The 18,110-nt window shown below is 43.9% G+C and overlaps 1 pseudogene; it reads right to left on the bottom strand.

Annotated features, from left to right (window-relative positions):
* Positions 1–18,110, bottom strand: part of LOC134461273 (R3H domain-containing protein 1-like) — a 66,515-nt pseudogene continuing 48,405 nt past the window's right edge.

Here is an 18,110-nt window from a genome sequence, read left to right as displayed (position 1 = left end):
TTGCTGTAAACATTTATTGGTTTTTCCAACGTAAATAAAAATGACTCGTGTTTTGCAGACACAGACACAGCCTCTCAGAACGCGCACACATTCTTTCAGAAATAAAAGGAAAATATATATTTATTTATATATATAATATATCTTTAATATCTCAAATTGTATAAATGTGCAAACTTTTTCCAGTGACCCAGAAGATATATAATTTATAAAGACCTCATAGTGAAGTTTTTGACACAATGTACACTGTATAAGGGTGGCATATTTAGGTTGCTGAAGGGAGATTGAAACCGCTGTAAAATTACCAATAATATGTGCAACAAAAGAGTTGATGGCTTTTGTGAAATGAGGTTATTTATCGTCTGCTCAACACAAGGATTTTGGCTTATGTTTGGGCATTTTTTTTTACAAACATTCTTTGAGAAACGAAACAATCATCCATTCAACAGTTTTTATATAAATTATTTACAAAGTAAAAGAAAAGAAAAAAATAACACGGTGTGGGTCTTTACTGTAAAACAGACACCGAGGTGTCTTCGCTTTCTTCTGTGGACAGGAGAAGAGAAGGAGACCTCTGGCAGAAGGCACGACAGTAGAGACCCCCTTATGTGCAGCTGTGGAGGCTACACTGTGAACACTGGCTAGTTGACATGGCCAAGTTATGCTCAGAGCACCCTGTGGATGTGAAAAAGCGAAGGTGGCAAACAGTGAAGGGCAACTTGGATTCAGACAATCCAGTACCACATACCGGTATTCCAAATGACCTGGTTTTACCTGTACAATTAGGCAATCACCAGGTTGAATTGGATAGGTAAAACCAGGTCAATTGGAATATGTGGCACTGTATTTGGGCTTCTCAATCCAGGTTGCCCAAGGGAGTGGAGTGGGTTGGATGGGGGTAGCTAAACAATCAACAATTAAACGAGGTTCCATGTTTGAAAATGTATTTCACAAATAAAATCTCAAAATAAAAATGGCTCCTAAATAACATTACAAACAAAACAATATCATCACACAGGCTGCCATTTGACACATTTGCTATCATTTCTCAGCAGAGAGAGCCGACAGAATTTTAGATTCATTCAAGTTTGCTGCTGTTTTCAAAATGTTCAGGTGGGTTTCGTTGTTCCTTTTTTTTCTCTAAGTGAGTAGAAGAAAAGCTTAACCTCTACACACATTTATTAAAAGATTTAAAAAAATCAAAAAGGAGCAAAACGAAATTATGAACTTATCACAGGCTAATGTTCAGTTGATCAGGACATAGATAGTCATGGCACTAGGGGCATCTTCAGAGCAGAGGGAGGGGCTCTGATGGCTGCTGCGAGATTTCATTTGTTGGGTGAGCGTGTGATTGCTGTCACTCAAGAGGTGCAGAGGGCGCCATCTCACTCAAGGAGCCTGCTTAGCGATGGAGAGGGTGGTAAGGGGGTACCAGTTACGAGGCTCCCTGTGCCCTATGCCCAGAGCCAGTCTGTAGGAACACAGTGATGCGTGATGATGATGATGCCGCACCCCCCCCCACCCCCAGAGCCCAGAGCACGGACATGTAACCCCAACATGAACCTCTCCCGACTGGATCACTCTCAGAGGTGCCCAGAGGTGAGGAAAGATGGGCTGGTACACTGAGCGCCACCATAGTCCCCCCTCCTTCTCTCTCCCCTTCCTCCTCTGTGGTACCGTGTTGTAGGTGCTGTAGGTGGGTAGTGCCTGCCCCCCCAAGCTGGCTGGCAGCCGGCCTGTCCACTCCACCAGCCCTACCACCACCACCAGTGTTGGAGCGTGTCGGTCGGCTCACAGCTCCCTGAACAACGGGTCGGCCGGCGTCCTGCTGCCTACACCTGCTGGCAAGTTCGTCACCTCCAGGACTCGCTCACTGGCTACACGCACAGGCACGCGCACGCGCATGCACACGCACACACACACACAGGAAAATGTCAAGGGATGAACTGTAATGAGCACCACCAAAATATTCATAGGTTCATTAAAACCGAATCACACTGACAGCAGAAGCACGTCCGCAGCTTGAACCATTACCTGAGTCACCTACACTGAGTTCTGTGGAGAGCGCCTTCCTCGGCTGCTTACGCCCGCGCCCTCCTCCTGGCCGTATTCCTCCATGACCCTGCCGACAACACAACACAACAGAACCTTTATTATACTCACATTTTACAGGCCCTCACATATTATGGGTCAGTGACATTTTGTTTAGTGGCAGACGAGACGTCAGGTGGTACCACCACAGCTAATGCCCATACATTAATTGGAAATGAATGTACATGTAAGCTTCTAAGATAATCCAGTAAAAAACAACAAACAATTATTTAATCCATACAATATTGGCATTAGCTGTGGTTGCACCCCCCTGACATCTGGTACCACAAAAACGTCACTGGCCCACATACATAATGTATCTACCATGCTATATCTAGAGGTGGTCAAAGCAAAAGTAGAAGTTACTGTGGAATAACTCGTGTAACACCTTTGCAATATCATGTACTAGTGTTGCCGCTAAATCATAAATGTACCTCTACTGACTAAATCCCATTCTCTATCTCCTTGTAAGTAAATGTTTAATAGTGACTCAGTGTGATACATTGCTAATACATGCAACGCACGCACGCACGCATATAATATAACTAAATGGTGTAATACATTTTATGACACTATTTTTTTATATTATATGCGTGCCATTACTGGGGGTGAGAAGCAGCTCTGAGCGTGCTCACCTGGTGGTTGGAGACAATGGGTGGGGCGTGGAGGAGAGCGGGACGGACTTGAGGGCTGTACTGGAGGGACTGGCCAAGCAGGGGATACCTGGGGTCTGATGGGCAGAGAGAGAGAGAGAGAGAGAGAGAGAGAGAGAGAGAGAGAGAGAGAGAGAGAGATGACCTTTGACAACTGACCACTTACAAACTCCTTCAACCATATTTTTCAACGAAAACGTGTTGATTAATGAAATAATTTTCAGAAAGGGTGTAGCAAACAGACACATAAAGATTGGGTTTATCTATATCTATATCTGTATTGTGGCAATTAAGAGTGTCAAATTTCAACTCAAAACTGCTTACAAGCCTAACTACCTACCCAACGAGGGACAGGGAGAAGAGCAGGGACACCACCTTACCTTGGCCTGGAGCGAAGGGTCTAGAGAAGTGAGGCATGATAGGAATGGCGGGGAGGCCGGGCCGCATGCCCTTGACGTTGGTGAGGTGGGCTGGGGACGGGGACTGGGAGGGGGAGGAAGCAGGGCTTCCCAGCTGGGGGCTACTCTGTAGTGGGGTGGAGGGAGGAGCAGGGTAAGGATAGTGTCAACATCGGAAAGACAATCACTATGTTTACATGATGTTTTTAATTCCGAATTAATCATTCAGAATTAAATAGTTCAGGCGAGTTTACTTTGATCTTTCCTTTAATTCTGAATTAAGAGGTGTTTACATGAAGTTTTCAAAGCGGAATTAAGCTTTATTCAGAATTAAAGTCAGATAATTCTGAATTGAATGTCTCATGTAAACGTAGCAAGTGTCAACATCGGAAAGACAAGACACACAGACACACCGATCTTGGCTACTGATGAAACAGATGCAATATTTCAAACAGTAGTACTACGATTAAAAAAAATAGGATCACGTCAGTGCAGGTTTTCATGCATGGAACCATCGTAGTAAATATGGTCCATACTACATAATAACAAAGGATAGGACACGTGCTAAGCATGGTTTGTGCACTGTGAAGACACAAGGCCAGTTGAAAACTTGAAAAAAGTTCAGAAAGTACCGGTAAAAGCCTTTCCACTTTCCTTCCAACATGGGTGACTTCACTGAGTAACTGTTCTACCTGTATTGAGTACTCATTAGCCGATTTAACACTGGTTGGATCAAATTTACGGCAGAGTTGTAAACAGGGGCGAAGATCCTAGTTTCAAAAGGTAAAAGCCCTGCAACATACAGCGCCAACCAATTCAATGAACCAGCTGAAGCAAATTACCACACCGGTAACACTTTTTATTATATGGTTGTGACGTCATCTGTCGAATGCTCCATTCATTTCAACGGGGCTCCCCAACGTTCGGACGTCTGTTATTTTTCGATAACGGACGGGTTGGTCTATAACAGACCGCTGTCAATGGCAACAAGACTTTTCACTGCTAAAGCGACTTTTCAACAAGACTCTAATCAGCTGCTGTGATAGACAGCACCCGTTGTCCTGGCTACCGCTGTCAATGGCAACAAGACGTTCACTGCTAAAGCCACTGGCTTGTATACAAGTCAGTGGCTAAAGCGAATGTTTCATATCACTCCGCAGGGGGTCCGGTCTTTTGTCACTCCAATCAGCTGCTGTGATAGACAACACCTGTTGTCCTGGCTAGCCTACCTAGCTGTTGCCTAGCGGTGTTCCACAATGGCACTGTTTTGTTTTGCGCAGCAACAATCTTAACATTAAATAGGTCTAAAAAAAATGACCCCGCATGTGTGAATCATTTAATTCCATATAATTCCATATTCCATATAATAAGCGGGTTAACTTTCGGCGAGTCGGTCGCTTTGTGGAATAGCAGCACTTCAGAGAGAACAAGACCCCTCCGCTCCGCGTCGGGGTCTAAAGATTCTCTCTGTCGTGCTGCTATTCCACGGTAGCGACCTTCTCGCCGAACGTTAACCCTTACATAATAATGTTCCTTAGTAAAGACTCAGTAAATAATTAACTAATGATGAATAAAACATTAACAAATGTTTTTATTATTAACTAAGCTTTATTAATGCTTTATAAAATATCTACAGATATCTCTAAGATTTTACACACCTTATAACAGATTATTTTATTCATTTACAAGCAACTTGTAAATGTTTTATAAATATAAAATATTAACATAGCATTTCCTAGTCATTTACAAGCATTTGTTTACATTTCCTAGTCATTTACAAACGTTTGTTAATGTTTTGTTCATCAATAGTTAATTATTTATTAAGTCTTTATAATGCTTTTCTGCATCAATTATTCTAAAGTGTTAGCACCACACCTAATTCTCCAGGTTGATTATAAAATTTGTGAAATCACCCGTGTTGGCAGCACCGGCAGAGGGAATATCTGGCAGGACTTTTATTTTCTCAATCCAGTTTGTCCATCCCTGGTCCTGCACCCACATGACACTCTGATAATCTATAGGCGCGTTAAGGCTGACAAAAAAACAGTGCCCGTTCCCACACCTAATCTCTAACCGATTGCTGAAAATAATATCTGCGTGTTTGGGAACCAGAAAGTTGGTTCACACTGTGAACCGAATAATCCTTTTTTTCTCTGCGCACCCTGATGACAACAACAAAGATGTCAGCAGGTTCATCCAGGTAACAAGGAGTCGCATGTAAAGAATGAGACCGGGTATGAATGTGGGTGTTTCGCAGGTAAGCACTTCGGTTCGGAACATAACTGGCGCGGTTACGGGTACCAGCATTGTTCTAACTGGCCTGAAAACAGTAAGTGAAGGAGAGGCAGGCAGGCAGGGAGGCAGGTAGGCCCACCTGTGAGGTTTCCAGGCTGGAGAGCTCGGGGGTCTTGTGGTGGTTCCTCTGGTGGTCCAGGCTGTAGTACTTATTGTTCTTCCACTGCGACGGCGAGTGGGTCTTGGGCTGCTGGCTGGGTGGCATGGTCAGCTGCATCATCACCATCCCACCACCAGGGGGTGGTACACCTGGGGGAGGAGACACGCAAGCCAATTGGTCAACAATTAGCTTCTGTCACATGACATCAGGCACCTTCGATTTGATGCATTTGAAGCGAGAAAAAAGTAGCATCTGGTGGCATAGACATAAATTTACATCCCAAACTGGCAGTTGTTTTTCCTGCCACGCTCCAAAAAATGGAACTTCTCTGATGTCACCCTATGAGAAAGGCTAATTGGTAGCGGGCAAATAAAATCATTAGAAACTTTTGTGCTTTTGTGTTCATTTGATTGGCTGGTTCTTCATTTCCATAGGACTTTAACCGCTCTGCCAACATTCGATTCCCTCATTTTCCAATCGCACACGGGTGACAAACTCCGCCATCACCACCTGTTGATTATCACTCAAGTCTATTTCGTCAGAGCTGCTTGTTACGATCCATTGTTGAATTGATTGGCTACTATGGCATGTTCGCAGAACACAGTGAGCAGTGTATGGGGCTGTGTAGTGAGACCCTTGCATTACACTTAGCGATGCATTTATCCAAAGCAACCTAGTTATTTAGGTACAGGGTATTGGTTACAGTCTCTGGAACAAAGTGGGGTTACACATGTAGGTGCGTTGCTCAAAGGCACTTCATAAGGGTACTAGAGAACAGAAAAGAAATAATGAACACATTGAATACCAGCCGTTTTTTTTATTTTAGCTGTAGACTCCCAGCCAATTTCATCATTTTTTTGTCATTTTTTGAACAGCCACCGATTATTTTATCTTAAACCTACAGCCACATGGCAGGGCTTGTTCGAAAGCCCAAAATCTCTGCTGGGTCATTCCACGCCAAATCAACAAGAGCCCGCACACTTAGGTCTCAAAAAATTCTGAAAATATTACCAAGTGTACCCATGGTACTTAAGAGAAACACTGTAAATTTATTTGAATGTAAGATGTATACTCTCCATGTTACAGCCAATTTTACTGGGGGAGGGGGGTGCCCATTTTGTTCACACTCTTTTTTTTGTCAAAGTTCACAAGCCCGTAGCTCAATAACTAAAACATGTAGGAAGCTCAAATTTGGCATGCTGGTACATAGATAGGAATAGTTTGTTGCAAAACTGTCAGCTTTGGCCTGTATGATCCGGCATCGTCATATCATTCCCTCAAAGATGATACAAATTGTACTGGAGTTTTTGGCTGTGCTCTGTTTAGGCCTTCAGAAGACATAGTTGTGCCCAACATAGCCTCATGATTTTTCCCCCTTGTAGATACAAGTAGAAACACTCCCATAAAAATCTATGAATAGAAAGGAAACCCCATCAGTACTTGACCAGAAGACCTCACAAGTCTGACAAATCATTTTGGGTGTCATTTTCAGAGCACCAGAACACCTTGTGGGATTGTCCACAGATTTTTATTTAATATTTTTCTTCATTCTCCATGAAGTCTTCTTTTTAAAAATGCCAATGAGACTTGTCTTATGTGATGTTTTATTTTGTAATTTCCACCCTGAACATGGGCAAAATGCAAAAAGAGAGCAACATGATTTCGATAACATTTAATGTAAAGACTAAATAATTAAATGCAAATTTTGCCCAGACATGATCACCCGAGAGTCCCTGTGCAGGGGTGCAGGTATCCCTTTCAATTTCAATGATTTCAGGAGCGTTCAATGTGGGAGCAGGTTCGCACACCAAAAGAGACAGTAGGTCATGCACAAGGAGTCATGTTGTTACTTTTTTTGACCAGCAGATGGCAGCGGAAGAAACGCATAGAAAACATATTGCTCTCAGTGTGCATGTTGCCCATGTTCAGGTTGGAAATTACAAAAGAAAACATCACATAAGACAAGTCTCATTGGCATTTTTCAAAAGAAGAATTCATGGAGAATGAAGAAAAAAATAAAATAAAAATCTGAGGACAATCCCACAAGGGGTTCTGGAGCTCTGAAAATGACACCCAAAATGATTTGTCAGACTTGTGAGGTCTTCTGGTCAAACACTGATGGGGTTTCCTTTCTATTTGTAGCTTTTTATGAGAGTGTTCCTACTTGTCTCTACAAGGGAAAAAAATCAAGAGGCTATGTTGGGCACAACTATGTCTTCTGAAGGCCTAAACAGAGCACAGTCAAAAACTCCAGTACAATTTGTATCATCTTTGAGGGAATGCCATGACGATGCAGGATCATACAGACCAAAACTGACAGTTTTGCAACAAACTATTTCTATCTATGTACCAGCATGCCAAATTTGAGCTTCCTACATGGTTTAATTATTGAGCTACGGGCTTGTGAACTTTGACAAAAAACAGAGTGTGAAAAAAATGGGCACCCCCCTCCCCCAGTAAAATTGGCTGTAACACGGGGAGTATACATCTTACATTCAAATAAATTTACAGTGTTTCTCTTAAGTACCATGGGTACACTTGGTAATATTTTCAGAATTTTTTGAGACCTAAGTGCGCGGGCTCTTGTTGATTTGGCGTGGAATGACCCTCCTGTCTGTATATTAATACAGTTTGTTCCTAGCGTATTCCATTCCAAAGTTATTCAACTCTTAGCGAGCCTTGGTTTAGGTAGAAATAGCTTTCGAACAGAGAAAAAGGGTTTTTTGTCACGGGTGCACTCTTTGACTCCGAGTTTAAATTGCGGGTCTAAATGCATTTTCACGCCTGAAGAACAACTCCAGTAGCTTGCAAGTAAAATATTTCGATGCAAAAATCACCTGGTCAGGCTATTGTTCAGAGCCACATCATTTGAAATGGTAGCTAGCTAATGTCACTTGACTGGCAGTTTTCGTTCTGTAGATAAAAGTAGACGTACCAAAGTACTCAACCAAAATTAGGCTTACTTCCTGCTGTGTTGCATGCTGTTTTTCATTACAACCTTCCATTTTACACCTATCTTGATGACAGCAAAACTCCTTATCCTTCCATCATATGTTTAGGAATAGGCTAGCTAGCAAGGCACTGACAGGACATGTTTTGATTCTCTAGGAAGTAACTTGAGACGTGATGTGATCAGGAAGTGGTTTTATTCGCTATAATAAAACTCAAATACTGTGCTTAATAAAATGCACAGATGATGAAATATCCAAATCCTGACTTTGTAGGGGTTTTGACTTTGTAGGTGTTTCCATCATCCATGTCAGTTCTGTTCATCACATAAAATCACACAGAATGTACATTAGAATGTGTAGATTCAGAATCCATAAAAAACGTAAAAACGCTTTGGGAGCCAATGCATGGGAGGCAAAAACGTATTTTTACGTGGCTTGGGAGTCAATGTGCTAAGGTCCACAAACGTTGCAGACCATTATTAATCATTTTCAGTCCTCATCTGTACGCTGTCATGGTGGTGTTAAGAACTTAGAAAGGAACCCCATTAACACAGAAATGTATGAGGGGTTCTGACTTACTGACATCCAAAATCCTGCCCCAGAATGATGATCACGTTTTCCGAATTACAAACTCTTGCCACTTCGCTAAGAGATGCAGGTAGTTTAATTTGTCAAGGACAGAATGCCCTTACTATTAATACACCAGGTGTGTTTAAGTGGCTCTTATTACTTACAGTTGTTAAACATTCTTCTGCCACTTCAGAATCCATAGTTGTCTAATTTAATATTTCACACAAGGCAGCATGGAGGAGAATGGCAATTGCAATCAAATATAAAATTGTTCAACGGAGGTTAATTGTAGGCACTTGTGATCTATGCTAAAGTCCCTTTAGAACAGTCGGGAATTTTTCAGTTTAAATTTCCACACAAGAGCAATTTCATTAACTGAGGGCTGATTGTTTCTGAAGTGTTTGAGGCAGAGACTTTTTGTCTGATGTGTGGGTTACAATGACATCATTATGTGAAATACCCAAAAACAAAAGCACTTGTTGATGGGGTTAAATCTCTGAGGGTTAACGTGCATGGTTTGAAAGATAATCTAAAGGAGTCCTGAAATGAATCCTTTTGTTTCCCTTTTACCGATTTTAAATGAGAAACCCCTTAATCTTGCACATCACATCTCGTCACAGTCAATACGTTAATCAACTAGTGACACCATATCACTTATCTAGTTAACGTAAATCCTACTAGCAGAGGTTATTCCTGGCAAAGATTATTCTCCAAATTCACAATAGAACTATGCCTTTGATGATACATCACTGCCATAATCTTATTTTTCGCAGAGGCAAATAAAAATTGGTCTGTAATGTTTAAAACATCTCATTATTCTTCTTTTCTAATTGCAGTCTGCAGATTAATGCGATGCATAAAATTTCATCCTAAAAAAAGCGTAACGCTGATGAGCCATAATGAACACGTTTAGTTTGGTCTAATAACAATTACGCTGTTTTGATGAATCCACAATCTCTGCACAAAGACCACACAAGGACCACAAGGCCTGGAGGATTCATTATCTTTTGTGTGTGTGTGTGTGTGTGTGAGAGAGAGAGAAAGAGAGAGAAAGAGAGAGAGAGAGAAGAGGGCGAGTGTGTATGTGTTGGCTGAGGCAATGAAAATGATAATCCCAGCATGAAATTAAAACATTTCGGCCACTAACTCCAGAAGGACGAGGGGTGAGTTGAGGAGGTGGAGTGAGGCGTGGGTGGAAAGGGGGGTGGACTATGGATGGATGGGGGGGATCTCATTTCAGGGTCTGAAAGGCCACTTTTGTCGCCTCTTTTAATTAGTTATTAAAGCTGAGCAAAAACAGTGGAGCTCCGAGCTTTCGCCAAGACGCCTGACAATCACAGGAACGGGCCAGAGAGGGGCAATTCACATTAACCGTGGACACATAAAACGCCAAATTACAATCCTAGGACCCATGAAGGCCCTCGCCTTTTTTTCCAAGTGAGAAGGCAAGCAGGAAGGAGGGAGGGAGAGGAGAGGAGAGGAGAGGAGAGGAGGAAGGAGGGATGAAGATCGCCATAACAGGGAACAAAGCGGTGCAAGGAATTACTTTTTAATTACCAGCGCCGTATCTGTCCAATAATTGGATCGTTGAGAGACTGGAGAGTCTAATTTTAATTAGCACCTTGCAGTCGTATTGAAGAGAAAGCAGAGAGGGGGGAGTGGGAGCGGGAGGGCGTGCGCCGACGGGGCTCTTCAAAGACACTCTCGTGACCCGCATTTGCTCCCCCTTGTTGCTGCTGCAAGACCTGTTGTTTTTTTCCGTTTGAGGTGTGTGTGTCTGTGCGTGTGTGTGTGTGTGTGTGTGTGTGTGTGTGTGTGTGTGTGTGTGTGTGTGTGTGTGTGTGTGTGTGTCATTTAAGCAGTGGCAGCTCGGCAGCCAGACAGGCCTCTATCTCATTTCCCAGATTGAATCAGATCGATATATTTTGATTTGTGGAGGAAGCGGAGGGGAAGTCATTCCTCTGTGTGCCTCCTGCGCTGTGGGTTGATCCCCCCCGTGTAATTCAGTGATGGTAGATTTGGCATGTGTGTGTGTGTGTGTGTGTGTGTGTGTGTGTGTGTGTGTGTGCGCGTGCGCGTGCGTGCGTGCGTGCGTGCGTGCGTGCGTCTGTGTGTTTAGGGGGAGATGAGGTGCAACTTTAGCTATTGGGGAGGATGTTGTGCGTTAGAGATGGCGAGAGAGGATTAGGGAGAGGAAACACAGTGGAGAAAAACACAAAACAAATTCACGGAATTCAAAAGTAAGCTTCATGAGAGAAAAAAATGAGTGATACTTCACATTCCCAATAACATCTGATATATTTCAAGGTCTACTGAGAGTGTGCTTTTTGAGAACAATATTGCCTACGGTGCCTTGACTTTCATCAATGGTGAAAAATGACACTAAACCATGGTTACCATGGCCAATCTCTAAGACTGAAATATGAAAGATTTTGACATTGCCATTCATTCAAAGCTGACATTTAGAGATATTCATTCGTGTTTAAAAAAGAAGAAGAAGAATAAGAAGAAAAACGAGTTTACACTTACTAGGTTGAGGTGGCCTGCAAGGAATGCAATAGTGTTGCCTGTGGTATGAATGCTTTAGTGTGGTATGAATACAGTAGTGTGGTTTGAAAGCAGAAGTGTGACTTGAATGCTCTATTGTAATTTGAATCTAGTAGTGTGATTTTAATAACTTGGCAATAATGGGGTTTTGAAAGCAGTAGTTTTGTTTGAATGCAGCAGTGCGGTTTGAAAGTACGGTAGTTAGTAAGTGTGGTCAGCAGGGGTTCTACCCATTCAGGGGGCCCTAGGCAAAATGTAAACTTTTTAAACATTTATTTCATTTTATTTATTTTTGGGGTGCTTTTTTGTCTTTATTTGACAGGACAGTGAAGCTTATGACAGGAAGTGAGTGGAGAGAGAGGAGGAAGGGTCGGCAAAGGACCCGGGCCGGGAATCAAACACGCACAGCAAACGAGGTGTGTGCCTCATTTAAACATTATATATACACATACAAACACACACACACACACACACATACAAACACACACACACACACACACACACACACACTTCCTGAATTATTTTTGGTAGTATGGCATGGTGGAGCTGACTGTTGGGGGGCCCTTGCTTAGGGCAGATTTGGTTGAGACCTGGGCAATTGCTGCAAGAGAGAGAAAGGCAGCAGTGTTTTTTTGAAAGAAGTAGTGTTGTTTGACAACAGTAGTGTTGTTTGAAAGCAGACGCGTTGTTTGAAAGTAGTGTTGATGTGGTTTGAAAGCAGTATTGTTTGACAGCAGTAACGTTGTTTGAACGCATTGTTTGAAGACAGTGTTGGTGACCAAGGTAACAGTAGTGTTGTTTGAATTCAGTAGTGTGGTTTGAATGCATTAGTGTTGTTTGAATGCATTAGTGTTGTTTGAGTGCCACAATGCAGTTTTAATGATGTATTATGGTTTGAATGCATTAGCATTGTGTTGTTTCAATGTAGCAGTGTGGTTCGAATACAACAGAGTTGTCTCAGTTCTGTAGTGTGGCTTGAATGCAGTAGAGTTGTCTCAACTCAGTAGTGTGGTTTGAATGCGGTAGAGTGGTCTCAACTCAGTAGTGTGGCTTGAATGCAGTAGAGTGGTCTCAACTCAGTAGTGTGGTTTGAATGCGGTAGCTGTGGAGTGGTGTGAATGGCGTGAATACAGGTCATGACAATGGCAGTGTCCTGTGTGGTGTGTCCTGGTTTGGCCTGGCCTGCGTACTGCGTACTGCGTGGCGTACCTGAGCACTGCTGCTGGGGCATCTGCTGAGAGCCACAGGGGGATGACGACGGGCGGGGGAAGGGCATCTGCTCCGATCCTGGAGGTGGCAAAAACCCCACTGAGGAGCTGTGGACACACGCACGCACGCGCACACGCACACGCACACGCACACGCACACACACACACACACAGTGATGTACACCCTTTATTGACAGAGGCTACAGTCATGAGTGCGCACTGTACTGTAAAGCACTTGGCCGATCAATTTTTTCCATATCAAACCTGGGAATCATGAAATGCAAATGCAATGTTCGCCCACTTTACCTCAAGGACATGTATAAAAATATGACGTGAATGAAGTATTGACCAAACAAAAAAAAAGATCAATAGAGTGCATAATACAATAGAACGAAGATAAAAGGTTTATTTTTAAAAAGAACAACAAAAAAGAGAAATAAAAAATTGTTTTGTGAAGTGTTTTTTTTCTCTCTCCCCACTAAAACCCAATCCAATTAGCAGGAGCGTGGGTCATCTGTCTCCCTGGCTCACACTAACACCTGGAGAGCAGCAGCAGCAGTGCCCGGCCGGCCTCGGAGTTTAATAAGGGACCTGCGTGATGCCACTGCCAGATCGGTGCGGGGGGTGTAGGGCGGGGTGTCGCAGGCACTGTGCCAGGCAGCAGCCGTGGGGTTCGGTGCCGGCATAACTAACCCTCACCACCCCACCCCACCCCACCACCACCTCACTACCCACCTGCTCCCCTGCTCCACAAGCGCACGCACGCATGCACACACACACCTGCACCATGAGGAAGAAACATACACCCCAAGCAATCCATACACGCATACACACAAGTGAATACGGGCGTGCACACACACACGCACCTGCGCCAACAAGCACAAATACATATACACCCTCCCCGCACTTGTAGAGTGAGCGAGCGAGCGAGCGAGCGAGCAAGTGTGGGTAGGCGGCTCCAAAAGACAGATGATGTAGAGATGGTGAGCGGAGCCTGAGCAGGGCCCTAGTGGGACCAGCGCTGTTATATTAAGACTCACTGGATATCTGGCCAGATAAATCATCCCCAGCTCTGACCTAGTAAAGTCAAAACCACTGGGGACCAGGAGGAGGAGGGAGGAGGGGGAGGAGGAGGAGGAGGAGAAATAGAGGGAGGAGGAGGAGGAGTGGAAGAGAAGGAAGAGGAGGAATAGGGGGCGAAGAGGGAAAGAGGAGGGAGGAGAAAGAGGAGGAGGAGATGGGAGAAGGAAGATGAGGTGGAGGAGGGAGAGGAGGAGGTGGTGGTGTTGGGGTAAAAAAAAACGAGAGAGAGAGAGAGAGAGAGAGAGAGAGAGAGAGAGAGAGAGAGAGAGAGAGAGAGAGAGAGAGAGAGAGAGAGAGAGAGAGAGAGAGAGAGAGAGAGAGAGAGAGAGAGCGATAAAAAAACACTCAACTATGTGAAAGTGACCTCTCCCTTATTCAGGTCGTGTTGGTGGCCCAGCTAGAGGCGTGATGGCTAGACTGACCTGCTTTAAGATGAAGGATGGAGTATTTTTAAACCGGCACGGCGGGGACACACTCCCGAGGTCCTAAAGCCTCAGCTACATATGTAACCGCAATACAGGAAAAGGAGGGAAGGTAGGCGGAGTGGAGGGTTGTGATAGGCCTTGGTTTTTGTATCTTTAGTTTTCTATCTTCGGTGTATCTTTGGTTTTTAGCGTTGTTTTTTGTATCTGCTTGTGTCTCTGCTCATATGCCTGGGGTCCGTATCTTGAAAGCGTCTTTGCTAACGACGGTAGCAACGACCTTCGTAAGAACGACTCAACTCTCTCTTGACATCGACGCTCACCACTAAATCCAAGGGAACTGTAAGACGGTCTTAAGATGGCCTTAAGACGGTTAGCAACGACAAGAATCGAGAAACGGACCCCAGGATGGCATTCTGTTTGTTGCCGTTCAGCGGGCTTTTATCTTTTTCTGCCATTGTGTGTGTTGTTTACATACAGTACCTGATGGCATTCTGTGTACATATACACATGCTGTTCACATACCTGATGGCATTGTGTGCATGTGTGTGTGTATGCTGTTCCCATACCTGATGGCAGTGTGTGTGTGTGTGTGTGTGTGTGTGTGTGTGTGTGTGTGTGTGTGTGTGTGTGTGTGTGTGTGTGTGTGTGTGTGTGTCGTTTCCATACCTGATGGCGTTGTGTTGGTTGTGGGGAAGCACACTATAGTAGACCTGCACCCCGGTGGTGGGCATGGCATGCTGGGGGCGGACTGGGGCTGCCCATGGAGCAGGAGCTGCTGCTGCTGCTGCTGCTGTTGTTGTTGTTGTTGCTGCTGCTGGTGGTGGTGGTGGTGGTAGGGCTGCTGGGACATGGGCTGCGAGCCTTGAGGCACCGACACCTACAGGACAGAGAGGTGGACATGGACACACACAGCGACGGGTCACAGAGCTGCACTTAGGCCTTTGGATACTACCCCCACACAACTGAAAGGTGGCAGCTTTTTAATTTTTTTAAATTTAATATAAATATATAATATAATTTCATATAATTAAATTCCACATAAAGAAAAAAATAAAATAAAATAAATGAATAAACAAATATTACACATCATTTCAGAATAAATGATATATTTTTAATTCTTTCATGTTCACACAAAACTGCCATCCGGAAAAAAAAAAAACAGTGTTGTTGCTCCGTACCTGATAGGATGGCACGGAGGAATACTGGACCATCATGCCTTGCATTTGCGTTCCCATATTGCTGTGCTGGGCACCGGCGACGAGGCCCTGGCCCTGAGGCTGCTGCACGGCGACCATGTTTGGATAGCTCTGCTGCTGATTTGGCATCACAGTTTGATAACCTGCGAGAGGAGAGGAGAGGAGAGGAGACACACAGTCGCCACAGGGGGAAAACGGGGTTTTGGTTACACGCGTATTATGAAAAAATGGGAAACCCATCAGTCAAATTTGACATGCACACACGTACACACATTTGAAGAAAATGTTTTTATTACGAACACACACACGCACAGAAATATTTCAAAAAGCCATTTTTAATACATTCACTTTTTTCTACGCAGTTGGATAATATTTCTGAAATTAGCCAAGATCACACACAGACTCACACCCACACATTTTGAATTACCCTTGAATTACCAAATACAAAGTATGACTTTGAAAGACTGTTTTTTCTATCTTTTTTTACAGTCCATCCATCTAACTTGCATTTCAAGGTTAGCAGGAGGAGGAGGAGGAGGAGGAGGTGGTGTGAAACCTTGCTGTGCCCGGGCAGTGCGCCCACCTCCAGGGCAGCCCAGCGGAGGGTGTGTGAGGTGGTGGCATGGAGGGGGGTGGAGGTGAGGTGAGGTAGGGGCACCAGTACTGCTGGGGAGGGGGGGGGGGGGGGTTGCGGGACAGGGAAAGGGGGGGCAGCTAGGCCCCAGGGGGAGGCTTGAACACCATAGAGAGGCGGGGGAGGGCCATTTTCAATTTCTCCTGGCTTTTGGCCAAAGCGACAGCAATCAATTTATCCCAGATGAGAAAAAGAAGTGGGACAAAGGCAGTGGATGGCCCGTGGCGGCGGGCGGGAGAGTTAAAGGGGCGATGAGGGGTGTGTGTGTGTGTGTGGGGGGCAGGCTATTTTTAGTCCAATTCTCTCACCTCCACTTACAATTCGAGCATGAAGGGAATATAATATGAAACACTTTAGGGCTGAGGCTGGCCAAGCATGGAGAAAAAGAGGAGGCAGAGGAGAAATATACAGTACAGTAGGCTGCTGCCTGAACTGGTGCATTTGTGCCTTTCAAATCTACATTTGCATTAGGTAGAGAAAAGGTGACACTGGATGGACAACTCGCAGGTTCAACACAGTGGAACAAATGTACATGATCAGCTATTTTAGTTCTCTACATTCTGTGCCATTTGACTTATTTTCAGTACCATTCGTGTATTTTTATTTGAGGAGTGAATATTGTTTCATAAAAACAGACAGAAAATCTGTACCAAAAACAGACTGCAAAGAGCAGTGAGTTATTTTGTGCATTTTTGTTCCTCCAAATAAAAGATCCTTCCTTTTTATTACAATTTCTCCTTTTTTGGAATTATGAGCAAAACAAGCTTTGCCAGGCTGATATGGACATTCTCTAAATTATTATACAGAGCAAAGATCAAGTGATATAACAGAGATCATAGAACAACATTCTGCTTCAAAAAAACAAAAAAAACAAAACAAAAAAACACCCAACAAAAAAACAAATGCGCACACAACGTAGAGAGTGAAGCCAAACAAAAGCACCTTGTGTACAGTACATGCAATATTTATTTTTCTCGTGCAAGATCTTTAAAATCAACAGTTACTGGGCCGCAGAACATTTGCTTTCTTTTCCTTCAAACAACAAAAGCATGTGTGCTTCTTAATGTGACCTGTTGAGGATTGACTAAGAAAAGGGCAACAGTTATGGAGTTAAGGAGCTCGCTGTGCTGTTTGGAGGATGCACAGTGACACAGATCGAAAACCTGAAGGTGTGAACAGGGACTCCCCATTGTTGTGACATGAGTGCAGTGTGTGCTATTGACACCTCTTTTAGTAGGTGCAACAACACAGACTGCACTCCAACGTCTTCCTCTTGCTTCCCTTCATCAATCTATCCTTTCATACAGCCTTCCATTCATTCAATCCTTTCATCGAAATCCTTATTCTTTATTACAGGATAACTACTTCACATTAGGTTTCTCCTTTCAAAGGGGCCTTCCTAAACAGTACATTCATACCAAAATACAACAACATAACCAAAGGTTTCCAATTAAAAAATACAGCACATTCACATTCACTCATACGCAGTGCAGATCTTCCACTACACAATACTTAACCTCCTAAGCCTATCCCATCTCCCATCACCAGACAGCATACAGAATACAGTACAGCACAGTAACACAGTAGAGCACAGTAGATATTACACGACAAAAACTATGTCCTCCTATTGGACCTGGAGCCTGTAAAAGTTTACTATATATTCATTCCTTCTTCTTCTCTGGACATTCATCCATACTGAAGTCCTGTAGTGTCACAGCGCCGCTGTGCGGGTATAAGTGCTTGGATCCTGACGAGGAGTGAGGGGCTGGAAAAGAGACCGGTTCACTGTGAGATTCGTAGAGGCTCTCAGACAGTGCCCCGGCCCCGCATTCAGCCACTCCGCATTGCTGGCTGGGTATCTCCAAAGTCCCCTTAGACCAGTGATTCACAACCCTTATTTTAACTAACGCCCCCCTGATCACATCATAAGTCCATCAACACCTCCCACCCCATTGCGGCAAA

The sequence above is a fragment of the Engraulis encrasicolus genome, chromosome 13 (genome assembly GCF_034702125.1).
Source record: "Engraulis encrasicolus isolate BLACKSEA-1 chromosome 13, IST_EnEncr_1.0, whole genome shotgun sequence".
Classification (NCBI taxonomy): domain Eukaryota; kingdom Metazoa; phylum Chordata; class Actinopteri; order Clupeiformes; family Engraulidae; genus Engraulis; species Engraulis encrasicolus.
This window is presented reverse-complemented; position numbering and strand designations above follow the sequence as displayed.